Source organism: Mauremys mutica, chromosome 1, assembly GCF_020497125.1.
Source record: "Mauremys mutica isolate MM-2020 ecotype Southern chromosome 1, ASM2049712v1, whole genome shotgun sequence".
NCBI classification, from domain to species: Eukaryota; Metazoa; Chordata; order Testudines; family Geoemydidae; genus Mauremys; species Mauremys mutica.
In genome coordinates, this window is record NC_059072.1 from 60,237,424 (window position 1) to 60,254,367 (window position 16,944).

Sequence of the window (16,944 nt, forward strand, 5' to 3'; positions counted from 1 at the left end):
TTCCTGGCTCCAGACCGCCAGCCATTCCCAGGAGATGCCAGCCTATATCCTGGACCTCCAGTTTGATGGTGTTGGCCTGTTTTCCGATCAAACAGATGCATGTATGCATGGCCTGAAGGATACGAGGGTGACACTCTGCTCCCTGGGGGTGCACACTCCTCAGACATCCAGGCAGCCATTCTGGCCTCCTCTGCCACCTAGACAGTGGCAGCCTCGACAGTGGCTTTGCTGGCCTGGCGAAACACCATTTTGAGGATGCACTTGGGAGCAATGCACCAGCCAACTGCCTGGATCCTTCCCGCTCTTTCCTTGACTGTCTTTTCCCCTACCTCTTGGACTGGTCTTCGGTTACATCAGACCGTTGGGTCCTGGACATAGAGGCTCGGGGCTACATCCTGCAATTTTTGGCCGACCCTCCACTTCCCCATCCCTCTTCAGGGACCCTTATCACAAGCAACTCCTCATTCAGGCGGTTGAGTACCTCCTACACCTGGGGGACATTGAGGAGGTTCCTCAGGATATGAAAGGAAGAGGATTCTACTCCTGCTACTTCCTAATCCTGAAAGCAAAAGCGGGGCTCAGACCCATTCTGGACCTGCAGGGCATCAACAAGTCTCTCATGAAGTTGAACTTCCGCATGATATCCCTGGCCTCCATCATCCCTTCCCTGGTTCTGGAGGCATGGTACACCGCTGTTGACTTAAAAGACAATTACTTTCATGTCTCCATATTCCTAGGACACAGACATGTCCTGCATTTCATAGTGGCAGTTTATGGTGTTACCCTTTGGCCTGTCCTTGGCCTTCAGGGTATTCACAAAATGTGTGGCACTGATGGTGGCTTACCTGAGGCATCGAGGAGTCCAGATCTTCCCATATCTCGATGATTGACTCATCAAGGGCAGGTATCCAGAGTAGGTCCAGAGGAACCTCAATCTGGTGTGCTCCACCTACAGCAATCTGGGTCTCCTAATAAACATAGAAAAATCCATGTCAACACATAGAGTGCATTGGAGAGGTTCTCAACTCCACGCAGGCCAGGGCCTTCCTGCCAGAAGCATGCTTTCAGGCTATGTTGGACTTGATCAGACACATAAAGAGTCAACCGCTCACCATAGCCCACATGTGCCTGTGTCTGATGGGCCACATGGCCACATGCACCTACATGGTGAGCCATGCCCAGCTTCAGCTGAGGCCTCTGCAAGCATGGCTGGCTTCAGTCTACATTCCAAGCAGGCACTTCCTGGACTGAGTGGTCACAGTGCCAAGCCACGTCCTCTTGTCTTTGGAGTGGTGGCAGGATCCCAAGTTGGTACTGCAGGGAGTTCCTTTTGTGACCCCATTGCCCTTGCTCACCTTGGTCTCGGATGCATTGGATCTGGGCTGGGGGGCCCATCTGTGTGAGCTCAACACACAGGACCATTGGCTACAACAGACCAAGCCCTTCATATCAATCTCAGGGAGCTCAGGGTGGTTCGCCTGGCGTGCCAGGCTTTTTTGCCCCACCTGGAGGGCAAGGTGGTGCAGGTCCTGATGGACAGTACTGCTGCAATGTACTACATCAACAGGCAGGGCGGCACCAGGTCGCCAGCCCTCTGTTGGGAAGTGCTCAGCCTCTGAGACTTTTGTGTGTGGCATGCCATTCATTTGGTGACCGCCCACCTGCCTGGAGACAAGAATGTCCTGGTGGATCGCCTCAGCAGAACCTTCTCATCTCGCCACGAATGCTCCCTTCATACGGAGATGGCCAGCCTAGTTTTCCACAGGTGGGGAACTCCCCAGGTGGACCTGTTCGCATCCAGACAGAATGGGAAATGCCATGTGTTCTGTTCTCAGCTGGGCAGGGACAAGGGCTCCCTGTAGTATGTCGTGTTGATTCCATGGTCGGGAGCACTGATGTACACCTTTCTGCTGGTGCCATTAATCCACAGAGTCCTGCTCAAGGTGAAGCAAGATAGAGTGGTGATCATCCTTGTAGCCCCAGCATGGCCTTGTCAGCACTGGTTTGCCATGCTCCTGAGTCTTCAGGCAGCCACCCCATTGCAGCTGCCTCTTCGGCTGGATCTGCTGTCGAATCTGTCAGCGGTGTACTTGATGGCCTGGTTTCTGCATGGCTAAGTGAGGAAGAATGACAGTGTTCCACACGTGTCCAGCAGGTCCTGCTTGGCAGCAGAAAATCCTCCACCGGGGCTACCTACATAGCTAAGTGGAAGCAGTTCACATGTTAGGCCTCAGATTGCCACATCCAGGTGGAAGAGCCCCTGCTGCAAGACATCCTGGAGTATTTGCTGCACGTTAAACTCCAGGGCCTGTCATTGTCCTCAGTCAGGGTGCACCTGGTGGCCATTTCAGCTTTCCATCCTGTTTCATGGCAGGTCGGTCTTCGCTTATCCCATGACGTCATGGTTCCTGAAAGGTCTGGAGCACCTTTATCTGCATGTCCAGGACCCGGTCCCTCCTTGGGACCGGAAACTTGTGCTGTCCAGGCTCATGGGACCCCCTTTCAGCCCCTGGCTTCCTGCTACCTTCTGCTTCTCTCTTGGAAGGTTTCTTTTTTGGTCCCTATAATTTTGGCCCATAGGGTGTCCAAGATCAGGGCACTCACGTTGGAGCTGCCTTATACTATCTTCTATAAGGATAAGGTCCAACTGTGTCCATACCTGGCTTTTCTACCCAAGGTCGTCTCCCAGTTCCGTACTGCTCAGGACTTATACCTACTGGTCTTCTGCCCAAAGCCTCATGCGACGGATGAGGAACACAGGCTGCATATTCTGGATGTCTGGTGGGCACTGACCTTCTACATACAGAGGATGAAGCCATTCCGTAAGTCTAAACAACTGCAGCCGGGATGAAGGGTTGCCCAGTGTCTACCCAGAGAATCTTGTCCTGTATCATGGCTCGCATCCCCTACTGCTATGAGCTGGTGAAGATGCCCCTGCTGGCGATCGTGACAGCTCACTCAACTGGGATGCAGGAGTCATTGGTGACCTTCCTCACTCAGGTGCCAATCCAGGAAACTTGCCACACTGCAACCTGATCGTCCATCGACACCTTTGCTTCGCACTATGCGCTAACCCAGCAATCTTGGGCTGAAGCTGGTTTTAGCAGAGCGGGTAGTCCAATCTGCAAGACTGAACTGTGAGTCCACCTCCAGGGATTCTGCTTGTGAATCACCTAGAATGGAATTGACATAAACAAGCATTCGAAGAAAAAAACCCTGTTACCTACCTTTCATAACTGTTGTTCTTCGAGATGTGTTGCTCATGTCCATTCCATGACCCACCCTCATGCACCTCTGTCAGAGCTGTCGGCAAGAAGGATCTGAGAAGGCACCTGATATACTGCACCATGAGCATAACACTCCAGAGGGTGCCACAGCTAGCCCTATGAGTACTGCTAAGGCAAAAGTCTCTGACAGCCACGCTCGTGGGCACATGCACACCTACAATGGAATGAGTAACACATCTCGAAGAGCAACAGTTATGAAAGGTAGGTAATCATTTTTTCTTTCCTGATGCTGCTCATCTTATTGACAACAGTGCTGGGATAGATGAAATCACTAATAGTCTTGAGTGGGTGGTCAGTTGCCAAGATGGTAGAGTTTGTAGTGTGTTCAAAATCCACAACTGGAAGAATTTTGGTTTTACCTCAATTAATTTTCAGGCTTTTTTTTTTTTTTTTTTGCTGCTGAGCTTTCCAGGGTTTTAAGTGCCACAACCAGTTCATCCTTTGATTTGACAACTGGTGCTATTTTGTTATGAAAATCAATGTCAATGAGGTTCTTATCATGAAGGAGTATGCCTATAATGCATATATTTAGTATCTGGTCAAGCATATAGTCTATGACAGCATTAAAGAGTTCTGAGGTGTCAATGCATGCTGATTGAGTGCCCGACCTTATTCGGAAGAAGGTTGTTGTTTTCCCATTTACAGCAAAGCAGCTTGAGGAGTCATTGGATAGAAGACAAACATTCTACAGTGTTTGACAAGGAAACCTTCAAGTTTCAAATTCAGACAAAGTGATTCAGACAAAGTGATTCAAAGTCAAATGCGGCCTTTTTATCAATGTGAAGGAGGTGCTTGAATTCTCATGCCTTCTCGATAAGCTGGCACACTGTAAAGATTTGCTCCATTGTGGAATGGCCAGGAGTGAAGCCAGCTTGTTGTGATCTTTTGTTGCTCCTTAAGATATTAGCAGCTCAGGCCAGCAAGACAGAAGCAAAATCTTTCCCCGGGACGGATAGAAAAGTAACACCACAACAGTTACTCGTTCACTACCTGTACATTTCCAAAACAGTACAGTAATGCCTTTTTGCCAGTCAGACAGGACCAACTTTGTTCTCCAGACGATATTGAACAGTATCTGCAGTCACAAAAGAATAGCTGGCTCAGCACTTTTTAACAGTTCCACAGGAATTCCACAGATTCCTCCTACCTCATTTCCATTAAGCTTCTTTACACCTCTATGAATTCTGTCAATAGTGAATTTGCCAGGATCAATTTGTGTGGAGTGAGACAACTTGGCAGTGACCTTAATGTTAGGGGCCAAAGAAACTGAACATGTGTTTAGCAACCGGCTGAAAAATTCATTCCAGTTTGCCAGGCAGTCTGCTTCTGTATCGATTAGCCAATCAGAACAGGAGTAGACTGCACGGAATGAATGAGGTCATACAAATGTTTATACAAGGAGGTGATGTCATTCCTGGTAGAAGCTTCCCTGAGTGTGATGACATTGGGTTCCATAAAAACTCTTCAGTCAGCATGTATTGCTTTATTATGAACATAATTTAGCTTATGATATGTGACCATACCACCTCTCAAACAATATGTGCAACAATGTTCAGTGATAGTTAAGGTATTAACAGCAATCCAGGGCTTCTTGGCTCTTTTTTGGGGGACGGACCTGTGATGGTGTTGGTGCATTGACCATCTGGTAATTGAAGTCCATTGAGGGGTAGATGAAGAATCAGTATGCTTTGGTAGGGTCTCAAACCCTGTTCAAGATTTCACCTGCATACTAGTTTTGAATGCTACCACTTTTTAGGTTAGATCATTCCAATTTTGGAAACTCAGTTGTCACTTTGCCTGTGGTTTTTAGTCTATGATGCAAATATGTAGAGACTAATTTATTTTACTAAGCTCAGCAGGCTGATCAGTTCTGCAGTTGCTGATGAACAATTTCCAATTATGAGAAATTTTCAATGACAAGAGATTATGCTGTAATCATTCATCTTCTTTGTTTGTCACTATTTGGCCAAGTAAATTGGTGAATTTGCTTCCTATGAAACCAGATATTTGTAATGACAAGCTCAAGAGAAATACACATCTGTAAAAGGCATTTGTCATTGTTATTTAAGGTATTTGGGATAACGGATCCATGAACATTTCTCCATCGTCCATTTGAAATATCAGCAGTAGCATTAAAGTCGCTGAGGAAAGTGATGTCATGATTCAAGATAGTTGAAAGAAGAGAGCAGAGTTGATTGTAGAACAATGTGTCTTCATTAGCTGGTGCACAGCAAAGAGTAATTGTCCATCTTCTATGCTTATGCTGGAGCTGGGCTTTAAGTAGGCGACTGGAAATTGGTTCAAATCATGAGATTGATTTTTGGATATAATGGTTAAAAAGAAGTCCCACTCCTTCCTTTCTCATATCCAGAGCATCTGACCATAAGATGTTAGTTGCTTTATCTTTTAAGTTGTGGGTTTCAATGAGGCAGGGCCGGTGCAACCATTTAGGCGACCTAGGCAGTCGCCTAGGGAGCTGGCATTTGGGGGCCGCCGGCATTTATGTGGAGGGAACTGGGCAGGGGAGCTTGGGGAGGGCCGCCTGCAGCAAGTAAGTGGAGGAGGGCGGCACGCAGGGGAACTCCCCGCCTCCTCCCCGAGCACTCTGTGGCTGCTTCATTTCTCCCGCCTCCCAGGCTTGTGGCGCCAATCAGCTTGGGGGGGGGGTGCCTCAGGGCAGGCGGGGAGCTGCCATGGAGGGGTGCCTCAGGGCGGGGGGGAGCTGCCACGGGGCAGCACCTCAGGGCTGGGGCGCAGGGGAGGGAGGGCGCGAGGTGAAAGTTTCGCCTAGGGCGTGAAACATCCTTGCACTGGCCCTGCAATGAGGCCTATGACTGATGTCTTCAACTTGGACATTTTTCTGATGAGCAGCTTTTTTGAGCCTTCTTTATTTAGGGTTAATATTTTCCAAGTTCCAGTACATAAAAGACCCCTATTTATTAGATTAATTTTGCATGTCATGAAGCAGGTTAAACCAAGGCAAATACATTCATGGGGTTTGGTTTGGGGGCTGAGGGGTGGGCAGTCACTCCTGTCTGACCCTATGGTTGGGTACAGCAGGAAAACATGATAACCCTGAGATGAGCTCCACCCACTCCAATACAGTTGGAGCTGCCCTCTATGATGCATTGAATCCAGGTGGTTAGACAAGCTGGGCTCCCCTCATAAACCTCCCCAACCCAGCACATAGACCCCCCCCCCACACACACACACTTCTGGGGGCATTATCTTGGGGTAGGGGCTAACTGAACTGCTGGGTCTGGGGCAGGGGCTGGAGAGAGAAAAAAAAACATACTCCATCTGTAAGGCACCCAGACTCAGCGCATGGTTACCACAGCCCAATCCACTTCTGGGGGTACCACATAGGGACAGGAGCCTCACATTTCCTGGGGTGGGGAGGAGAGAGAGCTGGGCAGGACTCTCCCCAGTCATCTCCTGTAGCCAGTGCATGGTGCCAGCAGCCCATCTCCCAGCGCTGGGATAACAGCCTTCTTCTGCTGTCAGTTAATGTAGTCACTGCTCTAGCTTGAGCAAGGGATGTCAGCACTTCAGTTCTGAATGCTCAGAGTTCAACTCATGATGATGTATAATTGGGATGTTGTTATTTTTTACTTATATCCATTTAAATAATCCCTAGAAAATTATACAAAAGCTACATGAAAAGGATTTTTTAGGTTGCAAGATCAAGCACTTCGCAGTTAAGAAATACCAAATTTACAGTTCCACTGTGTCCCTTTGTGTGGCTGCATTATGTTCTTTTTAATTGCGTAATCACATGCTGTTTTTTCTATAGTATCCTCACCTCATTCACTGTGCAGGTTGGCCGCACAAGGGGGCTGAACAAAGATTGCATGGGCATTTCCTACTTTATGTGGTATAAAAACATTTATAGAATAGAACTTTCAAGTGCTTGACTTGGTAACATAAATAATATCCTTTTGACTAAGTATTTTGTATATAATTATAGTTGTGGTTTCCTCTTCCCATTTTGCTACCTCTGGTCCCACATCTTCCAACATCAAAGGGAGGAGGAAAGCCAATAAGGTGACAGTAGAAGGCCTATTGAGAGGCTGCTAAGAGGGGAAGGAGTTATAGTTATAGTTATGCTGAGGATAGGTGAGTAGAGGAGGCTTGGGTTTTAAGAATTAAGTGAAGGTTTAAATGGGGTTCATATTTTTTCCCAATTATCTAAAGATCTCCTACTGAATAGCATGTGAAAGTAGTATAGTGGAAGACTTTCTCCTTTTTTCCCCTCTAGAAATTAATCAGCGCACCACTCAGACCTGTAAGGATTCACATTCTTGTTCTCTTTTTTGCATTACCTTATCATTGGCAAAGGTCTGAACAGGGGGCCTCTGGATTTCCCCAGTCGCTTTCCCCCTCAAATTTGAGGGAAAGCTCCTTCTTTTTTATTTTACCCAATGTAAAAGGAGCACATTACTCAGCAAGGTTTGACCACAGTTGTATGACCAAGATTTTATAGGTTTACAAGCCAAAGCCTCATAACTCATACATGCTTTACTTTCACTGTGCAGTCTCCAGCACTCATAATTCACTGAATATGGTCTTCTGTTGCAATCAAATATGCTATTACTTCTGAAATCTTTTAAATGTAATTGTGGGATTTAAAAATGTGTTTGCACATCCATTTTCACACAAATAACATTTCTGTTTTTTATGTCAAAACATGATGCTTGACTGGATATTTGCAATGAGATTAACAGCCTCAAATTTAAAATTCCATTTCATGTCCTGCTTATAAAATCTTAAGTCGTCTTTGGTTTTATGGAACTTGACAATAAAATTGTCTGGTAAACAAGGTAAGAAGGTAATTTCACCTGATAGATAATATGAATTTAAATTTTTTAAACAGTAAGTTTCATTAATTGTCAAAGATTAATATTTCCTCAATGCACTCTCTGGAACATAGAGGGCACTGTTACATTAATGAATATAGCATTTTACAAACTGAAGCATTTAGAACTGTTTTTAAAGCTAGGGAGTAAAGCACCAATATGGGATGAGGAGGAGGTTAATCGTAGATTTTGTCATGTCTGTCAAAAGGCACTTTTCACAAAATGTAAATTGAATTACATATGGAATTCATTCATTCTGAATGGGGCAAAAATAAAAAAAAATCTGCATATTCAGGGATGTTTTTATTTATTATGTCTTTCAATATAACCATATACTAAAAAAGCCTATTCACAAGTTCTAGGCACTCACATAATGATTAAATTAACAGTCACATAAGGATATTGCTGCACAGAATACCACGATTGTCCCAGGGTGATCAATAAATACTGCAGCAAAACAAAGCCCGACTCCACTCCACTCCCACACATCATACCCTTAGTCCTCCCCAGAAGACCTATCCCGAACATCTGCAAATGCGGAATACTTAAGACCAATTGGAGGACTTAGTTTCAGAACCAAGTTCTAAGTAACAGTAGCTGATAACTAGAACTGGGAGGAGAACAGAACTGTTTCCAGGAGGATTTTGAGATTTCAAATTTTGTTTTAGTTCTGAGTCAGGACAAACCCTCAAAGTTTCAAATTTCTCCATGGAAAAAAATAATTAACAAAAAAAGTTTGATCAAAATATTTTATTTTGATTTTAGGAAAAAGAATGAGGAGTATTTGTGGCACCTTAGAGACTAACAAATGTATTTAAGCATAAGCTTTCGTGGGCTAAAACCCACTTCATCGGATGCATGCAGAGGAAAATACAGTAGGAAGATATATATATACACACAGAGAACATGAAAAAATGGGTGTTGCCATACCAACTCTAACAAGAGTAATCAAGAGAGTAATTAAGGTGGGCTATTGCCAGCAGGAGAAAAAAAAATGTTTATAGTGATAATCAGGATGGCCAGTTCCAACAATTGACAAGAAGGTGTGAGAAGGAATAGTTCTACTTTGTGTAATGACTCCCAGTCTTTATTCAAGCCCAATTTAATGGTGTCTATTTAAAATGTTATAGATTATAATACAATTAAAAAAAAAAGAAAAGTAATTTTAAAAGGAAAAATTGAAATGTTTCATTCTGACAATGTCAGAACTCCCCCCGCCCCCGCCAAAACAAAATGTTGGTAAAATCAATGTGATTTTGTGAAGCATTTCTATTTCAATGGAGCTGTGCCTTCTAACAGAAAATGGTTCTGTTGAAGTTTTCCTACCAGGTCTGCTCATAATGATGCTTTAAAAAGCCTTTGGGTATGCCTACACTGCTGCTGGGAGCAAGTCTCTCAGCCCCGATAGACACACTTGCACCAGCAGCGCTCGAGCAAGCATGTGAAAAGTAGTAATGTGGATGTTCTGGTTCAGGTAGAATCTACTGGGTTCTCAAACTGGGGGTCGCAAAGTTATTACGTGGGGGTTGTAAGCTGTCAGCCTCCACCGCCAAATCCCACTTCAGCTCCAGCATTTATAATAGTGTTAAATATAAAAAAAATTGGTTTAATATGGGGCGGGTCACACTCAAGGCTTGCTGTGTGAAAGGGGTCACCAGTACAAACATTTGAGAACCACTCAGGCTCTCAAGCCCACCTGACTCCTAGATTCAGAGATCGAGCTCTAGACCGAACTGGAACATCCACATGACGAGTTTTAGTGTGCTAGCTTGAGACCCGCTATCACTAGCTGAAGCCGTGCTAGTTCAAGTCTGGCTACCCAGTGTTCTGGCTGGCTCCCAGCTGCAGTGTGAACATACACCAGGAGTGGCCAAACTTATTGACCCTCCAAGTTGCATATGACAATCTTCAGAAGTTCAAGAGCTGGGGCGCATCTGCTAGGGCTTGGGGTTTCAATCCTGTGGGGGGGGTGTTCGGGGTTTCAGCCCCATAGGACATGTCTGCCTCAGCACAGGGCTTCAGTCCTGCTTTTGCTGAAGCTCCGAGCCCCAGCAGATGTGCCCGGCGGGACTGAAGCCCCGAGATTCTCCTCCCCACAGGGCTGAAGCCAGAGATGACACATCGGGGGTGGAGGGGCAGATTTTTTACCAGGGTTTGCTGGCCCTGCCAAGTCACATGGTGCCACTGGGCCTCCTGCCTGCAGGGCAGCTGCTGGAGCTGGCAATCTGGGAGCTGCAGCCATAGGGAAAGTCAGTGGCAAACAGCTGCAGAGCTAAAGCAGTGGTCCCTCCCTGCAGCTCCCAAGTGTTTGCTGCTGCCTCTCCGTGCAAAGCTAACACCTAGGAGCTGCAGGAAGGTGCCGCTGAGGGTAAGAGGGGTGTATGTGCTTGGGGAAGCATGACTCAAGCTGTTTGGGGGGGTGAACCTTTAAATTGTGTCCCCCTTGCTCTCAGCTTGCACCAGTCATCTCTGTCAGAAGCCTCTAGCTCCACCATGGACAAATCACTGCAGGCCAAACTGGGAGCCTCCAAGAGCCACACTTTAACTGTAAAAAAGCCACATGCAGCTCAGAAGCTAAAGTTTGGCCACCCCAACCAGGGGTGGCTCTAGCAATTTGGCCACCCCAAGCAGTCATGCCTACGGGAGGTGCACCGGAGCCGCGGGACCAGCGAACCTCCCGCACGCATGACAGCGGAGGGTCTGCTGGTCCCACGGCTCCAGTGGAGCTCCCGCAGCTGCGGAGGGTTCGCTGGTCCGCGGCTCCGGTGGACCTCCCACAGGCATGACTGCGGAAGGTCCGCCGGAGCTGGTTGCCGCCCTGCCGGCAAAATGCCGCCTCAAGCGTGCGCTTGGTGCGCTGGGGTCTGGAGCCGGCCCTGACCCCAACATATGCTTTGTAGCCAAATAATGCATAGTGCACAGCCAAAGTACAAGTGCTGCATGGCAAATATTTGCCTGACAGTTGGCTGGGTAAGGAATTCCTGCTCTGCAGACTGCAGAGCAATAGTGAATGTAAACTGTGGAGCAGTTACTGTAGGTTTACAGTTGCAAAACCCCTGAAACTGCTTTGCTGCTCCAGAGGAGAGAATGCCATTGGAGCTATGCAGTCACTTGTCTATCAGCCCTCTGCTTACTTTAGTTTGCTTCCAAAATTCTATCTAGGCATTAAGGTGCAGTGAAATGCCACAGAGATGTGGTGTGTCAGGGATACTCCTCCTTCCCACTCACAGCAGCACAAATTAACTTCCTCTGTGGTTAGGGGGCTTGTTGAAGTCAAGGATGGGGGCAAAATTTGTCCTTTAGTAATATTTAATATTTAATAAACCATCAGTTTTGGACACTCCCTGTTTCAATCAGTTGTCATGAACCAGAAGACATAAAAGTAACACAGAAAATGGCAGTAAGATGCTACATTTTCATGAAATGCTAGTGATGTATCTCTAAATGTTCTGTCATGTAAAACTTAGGCAATGTATGGAGAGACCTTTTTCCTTTGAATTGAGAACAGTCTGATATCCACACATAACAGACGTAGTGTTAATATACTCCAGTGGTTACAACCCGTCAATTGCAATCGACTGGTTGATCCTGGAGCCTCTGCCAGTCGATCATGATCTCCGGGCTGCTAAAAGTCCAGTGATGCAGCAGGGCTCAGGCAGGCTGCCTGCCTGCCCTGGCCCCACGCCACTCCCAGAAGCGGCTGGCTGCTGGCACATCTCTGTGGCCCCTGGGGGGAGGGGCAGGGGGTGGTGAGGCGGCTCCATGTGCTGCCCCCACCCCCAGCACAATCCCTGCAGCTCCCTTTAGCTGGGAACCGGCCAATGGGAGCTGCGGGGGCAGCGCTTGCAGGTGCGGGCAGTGCATGGAGACCCACTGGCCCCCTCCCCCCGAGGCAAACAAAAAGTCCACAGTATTGATACACTTGTAACAAGAGCTGAATCAAATTTATCAGCTACTGTGGGTGACAAATGACTAATGGAAGCGGTGGGCCCTCAGCACCTCTGAAAATCAGGTCATCATAATTTACAGGCAAATATGACCTGAATATTATGCAATTTATTCTCCATTCCCTATTTCACTATCAATATTATAATGGTATCCCTCCAGAGACCAATGCACCATGTCACCATGGAATCTATATAATACCTACAAGCATTATTGAAATCCAGTTAAGACTATTCTTTGTCCCACCCTCTTTTCAAAGGATTGCTTTTGAAGTTGAATATGAAGGATATCTGAGATCATTTCTATAATTAATTTTGAAGGGTTATATTAATTGAAGGAAACATTAGCAGCCACTCATTTTTAAACAAATTGAAATTAAAATTGCTTAAAATTGAGTGCAATTGATTTTAACTGTCCGCTAGTGTCAATCCACTAATGATGATCCTATTGTCAATGGGAACTTACCAGACCTACACTGGACCAGGATTGGGCATTTAATCAGTAGATATTAGTTTAGAAAGGAAATGAATGCCATTTCTGTGTCAGTCTATGCAAGTACATACCCTTTCAGTTGCATCAGTATAGAAAGTTAGTCTGTGAATCATTTAACTTTAATTGAGCTATCTTCCAATTGTATCAGAATTTCCCATGTAATTTTGTGTCTGCAAGTAGGAGCTGCTAGTACTATTAATGTAATAGTTGCCAACTATTGTGATGGTTTGTGTCTTTCTTATGGCCCCATCTCCCAAAGTCAAGTGCTAAAAAATGAACGCTGAGATTCTCACATTAAAAAAGTTATTAGCCCTTGTTGTTTCAGAGTAAAGCTTAAAGTCATTCTAAGTGTTCCATAGAGAATCAAAAAAATCAAGTAAAAAGAATCCAAAATGTATGTTTTCTAAAATGTCATGATTTTTCAGCTTGTCTCATGATGTTGGAATGCTTAGGGTTAGCATTATACTACATGTGAGAACTGCTATCAATGTGACAGTTACAGAGCAACATAATAAATCACAGAAATGTGTTATAAATATATTTGTTGTATGGCTCTGGATTTTATCACATGGTTCCACAATTTATTACATGGCTCTTCCAACTCATAGACTCATAGACTTATAGACTATAAGGTCAGAAGGGACTGTTATGATCATCTAGTCCAGGGGTCGGCAACCAGTGGCTCGCGGCTCGCCAGGGTAAGCACCCTGGCGGGCCGGCCTGGTTTGTTTATCTGCCGCGTCGGCAAGTTCGGCCGATCGCGGCTCCCACTGGCCGCGGTTCGCGGTCCCAGGCCAATGCGGGAGGCAGGAAGCGGCGCGAGCCGAGGGATGTTCTGGCCGCGGCTTCCTGCCTCCCGCATTGGCCTGGGACCGCGAACCGCGGCCAGTGGGAGCCGCGATCGGCCGAACTTGCCGACGCGGCAGATAAACAAACCGGGCCGGCCCGCCAGGGTGCTTACCCTGGCGAGCCGCGAGCCACCGGTTGCCGACCCCTGATCTAGTCTGACCTCCTGCACAATACAGACCACAGAATCTCACCCATCCACTTCTATAACAAACCCCTAACCTATGTCTGAGTTATTGAAGTCTTCAGATTGTGGTTTGAAGACCTCAAGCTGCAGAGAATCCTCCAGCAAGTGACCCGTGCCCCATGCTGCAGAGTAAGGCAAAAAACCTCCAGGGCCTCTGTCAATCTGCCCTGGAGGAAAATTCCTTCCCGATCCCAAATATGGCAATGAGTTACCTTTGACTATCTCACCATCTTCTGGCTGCTAAAACATTTTTGGGGGACTTATCTTTAAAAAAAAAATCAACCTTCCACAATAACATTCCCTTCTTCCTTCTCTCCAAATAACACTTATGCAAGATCCAGTATAGTAGGGATTCAGTTATGGGTATTAGAAAAGCTGTCACTGGCCTATCTTAAGGGAATGATCTTTTTATATCTATGAACACTGAAAGGATAGAAATAGATTTATACCACTGGGAAGGGAATATTTCCAGTTTCCAAGTGGGACACAGACTTGCTTGTATTTTAGAAGGCTGAGAAATACTAAACTTTGAAGTGTGACCTGAGAGAGATTTCTATACCTAAGAAGGTCCACTGGAACTTTAAGAATCTGTATTGTCAATAGTAAAATATTTCTATTTCTAGGCTTGCAAAACTGCAAGATAGAAGATGTCAAACCTGTCACTGGTATAGCTCTATATATTGATCCTGAGTCTCAGGCCAGTGGGGAAAAGAAACGTTTCTCAGGCAGTTGTTTAAATCTGATCAGTTTTAACATATTAGAAGTAACTTGTGGGAGCTCGATAAGTATGCAGAAGGCCAGTGAAGTGGGCTGGTTTGCTTCATAAATTGTGAGACCATGTGATAAATTTTTTATTTCACATACTTCTGCAGTTTCACACAGATAACTCCTCTGCATATGTATCTGCGCCCATTTGAAAAATAAGGTAATTTATGTGCCCTCAATAAAGACCCCAGATGTGGTACACATGTCCTACATGTGTTAGAAGCACATATTTACATCATGCAACATGCTATTTAAATGTCACTTCTTCAAATCATCAGATAATTACAGAATTGTACTATGGGTATGTACCACAGAATTTATAATTAGAGTTTTCTGTGGATTAAGATGAAGAAACACAGGCTTTATGTCACCTTGTAAGTGAATGTCTTCTTTTTATCTTCTTTCTACATTTTAAAATAGGCAAATGAAAAGAGATAGTTAACTGTTTGAGTTAAGTGGCCCCAAATGCTTTCATTTTTAGCTGACTATCCCTCATAATGAGAAGGCAGGCTTTTCTCTTTAGGGTGACTTGTCATAGTTGATAAATCTTCTGGGACAGTCCCCTAAGACACACGAGTTCTATTCTCCTTCTGGCAAGCCATAATAATGTCACATTCAGAAAACCTCAACCCTAGCACCACCATTACCAATGTTTTTTCTTTTCAGTTTGGTTCACAGCTCTCTTAACCCAAACACTTGCAAAAGATCTCTTCATGCTACAGTCTTCCTCTCTCTCTTTTCTTTCACTTCGTTGCTAAGAGCAGACTTTTCAGAGCTGGTAAACGGAAAACGCTGAAGAATTTTAATCATAAATCAAACTGAAGACAAGCCAGTTCTACAATGTTCAATTTTGCCGGGGAGGGGAAGGTCTCATCTGCAACAAACCAATTCTAATGTACAAAATGGGACTTGCTGGTACAGTAAATGAGAGATGGAAAATGGACTTTCCAGGACAGGTTGTGTATGTTTTCCTATATTTAATAAAGAGATGTATTTTTAGAATCTTATGCACACTGTATTAGTCAGGCTGAAATATTTTTTTAATTTCCTAAGTTGATTCTTTCCCCATTTAGCTCCAAATTCGTGAGCTAATTATATGTAATGTTTAGCTCTAGACAAATCTTCCCAGAAAAAGGAAGACAACTCAAGCACTTTGTTTCCCTTGGGTTATTTCAGAAATCTAGTGAGCTGCTACCAGAGGGAGCACCTGCAGTTAATAAGCTACCTCCTTGGGGAAATGCTACATGCTCTGTGACGTTACCATGAGTTCCACAGCAGAGCTGCTTTGTTGAACTGCTACACTTGCAAAACCTACTATTTCTAGAGAAATGAGGGATAGAAGGACAGTTTCCTGGCAAAGAATATCTTTAAAACAAAAATCCCTCTTCTAGAATGTTGAATCTTATACCAGTTATACCATCTGTCTATGCAACCTTGGGCTATGATGCCGCACTGTTGTGGGAAGAGATTTTTCAGCTGTCACAGTTTCCAGTTGTTGGTCAGTGGTCAACAGTTATTGACCCATGTTCCAGTGCATTTGACCACCTTTTCTGTCTTGGTCCTTTACAGACACAGCAAGAAAGCCTTTTCTTTTGTGTGCTGGAGAGGAAAAAAGCAAAACAAGATTATGTTTTGTTTGTGTTATTCAGAGCTCATTGTACTTGTGGACAGAGATGACCTGAAATGCTGACTTTTTAGACAAGCAAACTCTAAACCCTCTGAGCCACCGGTCAGCATGTAATATGTTAGCACCATACTATGGGTCTCATGTTTCCTTTTTGAAATGTAATGGTCTCTGGGCAGAAACTAAGTTTTCTTATAAAGCAGCGAGTACAGTGTTGGCTTTTAAGTAATAAACACTGATATACATACTCCTAGGTCCTTTTCCTTCTTGCACCTACTTACTAAAACATAGACCTTTCGCTTTGTGAGAAAACTTAATCAGGTCTGTAGTGAGTTAGCAGCCTACTATATATATATACTATATATATATTTAAAATTACAAAGCTTAGAATAACCTCTTCTAATATTCTGTGTTTAGCTAAACTTGGGAAGCAGTGTTATCTAGTGGTTAGAGCATAAAGCTAGCAGCCAGGATTCCTATATTCTGTTTTAAATCATGTCACTGATCCACTTTATGACTTTAGACAGACCACAAAGGGATTTTGATAAGGCCCATAACTTCTCTGCCTCAATTTGCCACATGCATAAAGTGAATATATTACCTACCTGATGGGGTTGCTTAGACTTAAATACTTGTAAAGCCCCCTGAGTTCTTCAGATAATTGCAAAGTTTATTTTAATAATTGTGTACCTGTCTACATCAAATATGCCACCATCTCATAGCCACATATCCTGTCTCATGAATATTTTGCATTGATGTCTATTGCAGACCAGTGTTTGATTTAATGTGCATTACCTTGTTTTTCATATCCTGGCATTGTTCATAGATTTATTGATGTGTATACTGTGACTATCAAAAATCTAATTAAAATATTTTATCTCAAAACCCCTCTGTGCTAGCATCACTTTTCAAAGCACTAAGGAATATATTGTTGCTCTACTC